Raw genomic sequence first — 8,597 nt, 5'->3', positions numbered from 1 at the left:
TAATAAATTAATGTTATTTTGATACAGCACCAAAAGGTTAAATAATTTAAATTTAACCCTTATGCTCAGCTGTAAATGATACCTAAATGACAGTAGAGATCGTGCATCTCGCCTTGGACTGGAGTAAAAACGGAAGTTTATAGCTGCAAGTTAAATCCTGACTAAATAAGGCAGAAACACCTTTAACAAGAAGATATCCAAGAAAGGTTAGCAGGTTTTCTAACAAAACATATGAAAAATAGATGATGACCACAAGAAATCTATGTATGAGACTCATGAGACTAACAAAAAGATATACAAGATAATAAAGATGAAAAATCATAAAATATTAAAATTTCTGTAAGAATCTATAGAACTCCAAATATACAAACAATCTGAATACTTCAATATACAATACAAAATTATTAAAAAAGCTTACTGCAGAACAGTAACTGATGTTACAGAAAATCCAATACAGTCATGTCAAATTATCTGGGCAACATACAAGTCTAGAGACGGTGTAATAAACAGAGTGGTTGAAGATGCTAAAATACTAGAGACAAAATACAAAGAATAAGGCAGCTTTCTCCTGGGTGCCAACCTAAAAAATGTTGGTGTCCCGGGATAGAGCCTCCTTTTCTGACCTACACTACAATTTTGTTGGCAGACACAGTGAAACACGGAAAATAACAATATCTCGAATGTTGCCCGAAAATCCTGAAAAATTAGTAGCCTAAAATAATTTAATTTAAAGCGTAAAATTGACCTGCTATAGGATGATGATTTTAAAAATCTTCTGATAATGTATTATTTACTCAGTACATATCAAAGGACTTTCTAAACAGATGAGCTTTTAGTTTTCCCTTAAAGTCATTGATGTTTACACATTTCCTGATTTCTTGAGGAAGGTTGTTCCATAATCTTGGAGCAGATGAAGAGAAGGCTCTTGGTGGACTGTTTATAGGGCAATGAAGAGACACATCTCTGCCACCACTGGGATTGTACTTGACAAGGTTTGACAGGTATGGAGGTGCTAGTCCATGGAGCAGTTTGAAAGTTAGCAGGAGTATTTTAAATTCAATACGTTCTTGTACCTTGAGCCAATGAAGTTCTTTTATGTAGGGCTCAACTTCTTCTCTCCTCTTTAGACCTTTAACTAAGCGACATGCTCTGTTTTGCAGAGATTGTAGCTGTTTCAAAACAAAATGATTAGTACCATAGTAAAGTGCATTGCAGTAGTCAAGGGAACTAATAACAAGAGATTGTACGATGATTTGCATTTGATCTTCAGAGAGGAATGGTTTCATCTTTGCAATATTCCGCATCTTGTGGCTGTTTGCAGCTTTAAGCTTCTTTATCTGAGGATTTAGAGTCAGAGAGGAATCCAATGTAAAGCCAAGGTTTTTGGTAACGTTAACAAGTCTTATACAGACAGAAGATTTTAGGAAGACACCACCAATTTCTAATTCTGACAATAAACGTTTTGAACCAAAAACTATAATTTCAGTTTTAGTTGGATTCAGAAGAAGGAAGTGATTCGTCATCCAGGTCTCGATTTCTCTAAAACAGGAGGGCAGGTCTTCGCTGAGGACTTGATATTCTGTAGCGGATGAAAATGACTTGTAGATCTGGTGATCATCAGCATAGCCATGGATCAATTTTTCAATTAAACAAATAATCAAAGTTTTAGCACATTTTACAGCATAAAATTTAAACAAATGAAAACATATAATGCTCTTAGTGGTAAATGGCCGTTTGTTCTGAGCTGTATGATTTTTTGACAATCAACTAGCGGGGCAAGGAATGTACTGGCTGGTAGCTTTTGTACACACCAAAACGCTAGTCTGGTTGATTAATGACCAAATTAGAGGCGTTGATAGGAAGGCATTATAATTTGTGGGTGTTGGAGGGAATTATATTTGGCATGCATTATTCTAGCAGCTATTTTGTAACAAATGGTCTTTACGATTATTAAGGACGGTAGGTATTTTGGGTGTTCAATGGGGGCCGGGGGTTTAAATTTAAGGGAGAAAAAGAAATGAATATTGGGTTATAATATTAATCATAGATGTCAACCCTGATATAACTATTGTACTAAAAATTTGATCATAATGCTTAGGGTCTTTATTAGAATTCAAATTGGATATAAAAATAGGATCTCTTTACACTACACTTACTCACTCACACATCACATTTAACTTGACAGAGGAATACGCTGGCAGAGTATGTCGATTTGGTCATGAAATTTTGGAGGTCAGGTGGAATCCCTGCAGGAGCCTACGAAAATTTAAGGTTACAAATATCAAAGTCTTTATTTGTCCAGTCATACACGGCATGACAATGCTGGTTGGAAAGTAGTGAAGATTTCAGTTTGGATTTCAGGCAAGAAATACTAACAGAACAATCAAGGATTTTAAGGTTAGGGGTTATTATATTCCATATTTTCGTTGACCTCGTGTTATGGTTGTCTGGGGGATCCGGTTTATTGATAATAAGCATTGGTTTCCTGGAAGAACGAGAATACTCTTCGTACATAGACATAGGAGTAGAAAACTTCATGATCTTGAATAATTCTATGTAGCTATGGTAAGTATAAAGATTTTGTACTGTGAGTATCTCGTTGTTTTTAAACAGAGGTTTAGTGTGCTCCTTTTTATAGAATTTACTATCAAGTTTCTGGTCAGTAAATGGTCTGGTTCGAACACACGTTTTGAATTTATCCAGGTAGGCTGCTCTATCACCAAACAAGACCCTCAGACAGTACTTCTGTGCAGTGAATATTGAGCTTATACGATTTTTAGCTGCCCCACCCCATGCTGATATGCAGTACGACAGATGGGATTCAAAAAGAGTGTAGTATAACTGTCTGTGGAGAAATTCTGGGAGGGAGCAGCGTAGACGACACAGAGTTGAGGTGGCATGGTTAAGCTTTCGTTTTAGGGCTATTATATGTTCTTCCCATGTTAGATTTTCGTCAATGACGACTCCTAAAAATCTAGCTGACGTTACTCTTTTGATGGGGTAGTTGTCTATATTCATTATGAATTCTTCTTCAACGTTTGCTTCAGTACGTGACTTAGGTCTAAAGTGAATGTAGCAGCATTTTGACATGTTTATGTGAAGCTTGTTAGCCCGCATGTATGTTTGAAGGTTTGAAAGTAGGGCGTTGCTGCGTTCATATGCTTCTTGTGCAGTTTTACCAACAACAAATATGTTGGTGTCATCCGCAAAGGTGACAAACGATCCCAAGCTAGAGCTATTAGAGATATCATTTATGTAAAGTAGGAATAGAAGGGGTCCGAGAATTGACCCCTGGGGAACCCCAAATTTTATTGGAAGTAGGTCGGACTTTTCTCCTACAACATCAGTGTACTGAAATCGATTAGTTAGGTAGCTCTTGATCAGATCGTTTGCCACGCCACGGATGCCATACCTTTCTAGTTTGGTAAGTAATGTTGAGTGATCTATAGTATCGAAAGCTTTGCTGAGGTCGATGAATATGCCTAACACATGGTGCTTCAATTTGATGTGCTTAGATATGAGGTCAACAGAGTAGTTTACTGCATGGGAGGTTGAGTGCGATTGCCTGAAACCAAACTGAGTCTTAGATATTATTCCCTGAGAGCTGACAAACGAATAAATCCTAGAATATATGATTTTCTCAAATATCTTGCCAAATATGGACAAGGTGGATATAGGACGGTAGTTTTCTATTTCTTCTGGATTACCTTTTTTGAAGACAGGTGTGATTCTGCCAGTCTTAAGTATATCAGGATCAGAAATTGCTTTGATTTTACAGAAGAGTAAATTGAGCGGATGTAGATATTGAACAACACAGGGCCAAGGACAGAGCCCTGTGGGACACCAAACTTTATTACAATTTCTTCAGATTCTAGGTCACCTATCTTGACTTTTTGACAACGACCACGGATGAAGCTGGTGAACCATTTCAAGGCTGTTCCCGCAATCCCAATCTCACACTTCAATATATTGATCAGTTTGATATGGTCAACTGTGTCGAATGCAGCACTCAGGTCTAAAAGCATTACAACTGTTGCTGTGTTTTCATTAGTGGCTATGAGGAGGTCATTGACTATGGTAATGAGGAGTGTTTCTGTGCTTTGATGCTTTTTGTAACCAGACTGGTGGTCGATGTTGAGATTATTCTTGGCTAGATGTTCATTGAGGCATTTTAATACAAAGCGCTCAATGAGTTTACCGATGAATGTAAGATTAGAGATGGGTCTATAATACTTTAAGTTCTCAGTGTCTAGGGAATCTCCTTTGATCAGGGGAGTGAGATGTGCTAACTTGATTCCCTCCATACTTCCGGTTGAAAGAGAAACGTTGATAATATCACAAAGGGTAGGAAGGATTAGCTCAAGGTGCTCTGACAAGAGTTTTCAGTAAAATACTGGTTAAAGGCATTTACAGTTTCCTGAAGATTTTCTGAAGATGGTAAAGTGAGGTTCTTTTCTTTATCCAGGAAAGTGTCTACAAATTTGTAAAGGCTCTTTTGTGAGTGTTTGTATTTTTGGAAAGTATTAGAGAAAAACAGTTTTTTCTTTTTGAGAGTCAGCTCTGAACAGTGCTCTGGCAAATGAACAAAGATAGAATGATCAATTTCGAGACTTGACTTTTTCCAGGCTTTCTCAGCCTTTCTTCTGTCGGCTCTTGCAACTTTGTATTCGCCATCAAACCAGGGAGCAGTGGGAATGTCTTTGATGGTTTTGGTATATTCTGGAGCATGTACATTTAGTATATGTTGACACCCATTGTTAAATTGATTCACAACATCAGAGAAGCTCTTTTCTTCAAAAACCAACTCAGATAGAGCAACAGATAAATCACCTTTAAATTGTTCCTGATCTATGTCTCTGATCTTTCTAAAGCGTATGACTTTCTCACATTTGTCGATGTCAGGAGGCTTATGAAGCTGAAATATAATGGGATAGTGGTCACAGGATGGGAAGCTTTTGGCCATGTTTTGCATTACCTCAACAGAAGTTTGATCTACTACTTTGTGCGAAGAAATAACAGGATCAAGGATGTGACCTTTTTTATGTGTTGGTGAGTAGACAAGTTGATGAAGCCCAAAAGATGATAGTATGGTGCTCCACTCGCTCACATGGGCAGAGATTCTGTCTAGGTGCATATTAACATCTCCGCATAGCAAGAAATGCTTGTATTTTGAGAATGCATCCGCCAGGAAATCTTCAAAATCAGAGAGGGAATTTCCCAAGGACCCAGGTGGACGGTAGATACAGGAGCAGAAGACGACAGACCCATCAACGAGTTTCAGTTTTGCGTTAAAGGACCAGTTAACTGAAAAATTTGTAGTCTCCAATTTGGCTAAGATTTAAATCAGCTGTGACAAACTGGTAAAGAATCGTATCGCCGAAAGAACCAACTCTCTAGCGTACGTGTAACGCGTGTTATTGCAATAATAAGCTGTGGCCTCGTGACGTCACGAAGTCCCTCAGTGCGCGCTGGCATATAGCGTAATACTAATACGTTGCAAATGTTTATCGTTGTCATTAAAACACATGTAACTCACTCAAATTTTAGAATTATGACTATTACCCTAGTTCTCCCAAATCCTTATAGTTTTGGCTATCATCCTAACTAAAGGAATAGCTGATTGGATATACAGTGCTCACGTCATGATTTTAAACAGTGATATAGGTTCTTGAACAGTGGCGGGTGAATGTACGGTTAGAAAGTTTCTGCTATTACAGTTCTTATGTCATATGTGATAATTTCGGATTGTTTTCATTGCTTAATTACACAAGCAGCCAGCAGGGAGACTGTACCGATTATTTTTCCCCAGTCCATGAAACTCTAACGAATTTAGAAAGGATCTAGATAAGTAGGAGTTTGTTCAATTCCGAGAGCAATTATATTTATAGCATAGCGAAATTTCTAATTTTAATCCGCATGTGTCAGCCAGTACAGGAGACAAGAAGTCTGGCTACTTTACGGCCGTTCCTCTGGGAGTTGGGACCATCAGTAGAAGTAGCTTCTATCAGAACAGTGCCGTGGGAACAGAATTCCCGCCAAAATACCCGGTCTACCAAATAGTAATACAGATTGGAGTTCGAGTGTACGGTGTGCGGTGTGTTTTGAATTAGACTTGCGGCTTACCTAGTTGTTATCCTAATTGCATTATCATCGGTACATAACATAAATAAACTACTGGTAAGTAAAACAAAGTATTTTTTAGTAAAACAAAGTATTTTATTTATTAGCAGTGCAATCAATTCATATGATATAATTATAAGAATATAATAGTATGTCACACCTATTTAACTGTTACGTTCGAGTAATCGTGCCATGGCTAAATTTAACTAGGACCAGTGGTGTCGATTAACATTTTAAAAGGTGATTCTAAGTGACACAAATGGAAAATTTTAAGAAAAGACGGATCAAAACACAGATCCAAGGACAAGGAGACCCCACTGCAGGACCATACATGCTATTGGCTTGTGCATGGCCCAAAAGGTTCCAGCTGTCCAGGAGTTTTAATACTTTCAACACTACTATATAACAAATAATTTGAGGACCCCCAGTGGGAACTAATGCCTCGGTAAATGTAACGACCATTACAGGTTGTATGTCAATGTAAATGGTTGTTGCACGATAAAGTTATCTTAAAGACATCCTAAGGACTATCAGACATCGGTTTTTAAAGCAGTTTACTCCCATCTATCACCTAAAGATTATCAGACATCACTTATCCTTATCCTCCGGAGTGCTACAAAGGTACTGTAATCATTAACTAAATTTCGAACAGTAGCATCTTTTTGTGATAAACTATGTCTAGAATACCAGTTGGCTCAAGACATTACAATCTGAGATATCGAGGGAATTCTGTTAAATTCCCCAGCAACGGCTCTTGTCCTACTGATAAATGTTCAAATTGTTTAACTCTATTAAGAGAGAATGATAGTCTTCGTCGGCAAATTTCTTTTCTCTATAAACAACTATCAGAAAGTGACAGTGCACTCAAAGTTCCCCTCAGCGATGGTTCACTTATCCCTGTGTTGCCCCAGGTACCTGATCACTGTGAACATTCTATCAATGTTCCCCTCAGTAATAGGTCATCCTCGCATCTTGTTTCTGAGTTAACCCAAGAGCTATCCAAATTAGCAGAAGACAGTGAACATTCAGCAGAAATTATCAATTTGGAAAATCCCAAACACTCTGTAAATGGTGACAATGATGTGACCAACTCTATCAATCCATACCAAGATTTGAGTCGAGGAGTTTTTCAGTTTGTTGACACTGCCAAGTTAGATATAGAAACCCACTATACTCATAAGTTTGAGAATAGGGCAGTTGCATATTACGGGGACTTTCCCTACGCTTACAATGGAGGCTTTCATAACACAAGGCCAGTAGCAGACAATCCATACCTAAAGTCTATTTTAGAACACTTACGCTCACAGTTCCCAAAGTTGAAATTCAATAGTGCTATGATTACCAAGTATAGAAATGGTCAGCAAGGAATTCCCTTTCACTCGGATGACGAGAGGTCAATTTCACCAGGCTCCATGATCTCCACCATCTCTTTAGGGGCTACTAGAGTCCTAAGCTTCAGATCCAAACTTAGAGCTCATATTGCTGACCTCACCCTCTCCCATGGTGACATAATGAATATGACCAGACAATCCCAGACCAGCTTTGAACACAGCCTCATCCAGGACAAGTCTGAAACCATGAGAATAAGCATTACTCTGCGCCTAATTGATGGCAGCGCAACCCTATCTACTCTGTCTGATGTTTCCAGTCAAGTTAAGAACACTGAACCCTCGGCCCCTAAGACTAGATCAATAGAACATTCTGGTAAATCTTTGTGTGTCTACATTAGCTCTAGTATGTTCTCCAAATTAGAGGGAGAAAAGCTATCGTCCAAACATCATGAGGCACATGTATTCAGCTACCCTGGTGCCACAGCCAATGCAATCAATGAACGGTTTCAATCAGATGTAAGAAAAGACACTCTTAATACCAATAATGTGAAAAGCATTGTACTTATGTGTGGTACAAATGACGTGGACTCTATCCTGAACAGCCCTCGCAACATGAGGACTAAACTTCTGTGCCCTGATAGTTTTTCTGGTGATGCTAGAGCTCTTGACTTTACAAACAATTGTATTGAAAAACTTGTACTTTTCCTTCACAAGTGGGCACCTGGAGCTGATATTAAAATTGTTAACTTATTACCTCGGGAGAGTTTCTCCAGAAACAAGGTTATAACTGATATCAATGAGTGTATATCAAATCTGCAAAGAAAATACACCTATGTAAAACTGCTCTCAACCGAGACAAATCGTTTCTTGTTTAGTGATAAGAAAGGCTTTAGAAAATCGTCATTTTTTAGTAGTTATGGAGAGGATAATGTCCATCTCAATGATTATGGCATAATTAAATTAGCAAGGCACTTGAAGTATCATGCACACCATTAGAATACTGCTGAATACTGACATAACACTCATACCATCAGTTTTATTTTTACAGTACGACATCCAGACAAATACAACCTGCTTTTATTCTGTTTTTTAGTTTAAACACAACTTTACAACTTTTATTCATTCCATTGTGAATTAATAAGATTC

This window comes from Bolinopsis microptera, chromosome 9 (genome assembly GCF_026151205.1).
Source record: "Bolinopsis microptera isolate Bmic1 chromosome 9, MBARI_Bmic_1.0, whole genome shotgun sequence".
NCBI classification, from domain to species: domain Eukaryota; kingdom Metazoa; phylum Ctenophora; class Tentaculata; order Lobata; family Bolinopsidae; genus Bolinopsis; species Bolinopsis microptera.
Note: the sequence above shows the minus strand (reverse complement) of the source record.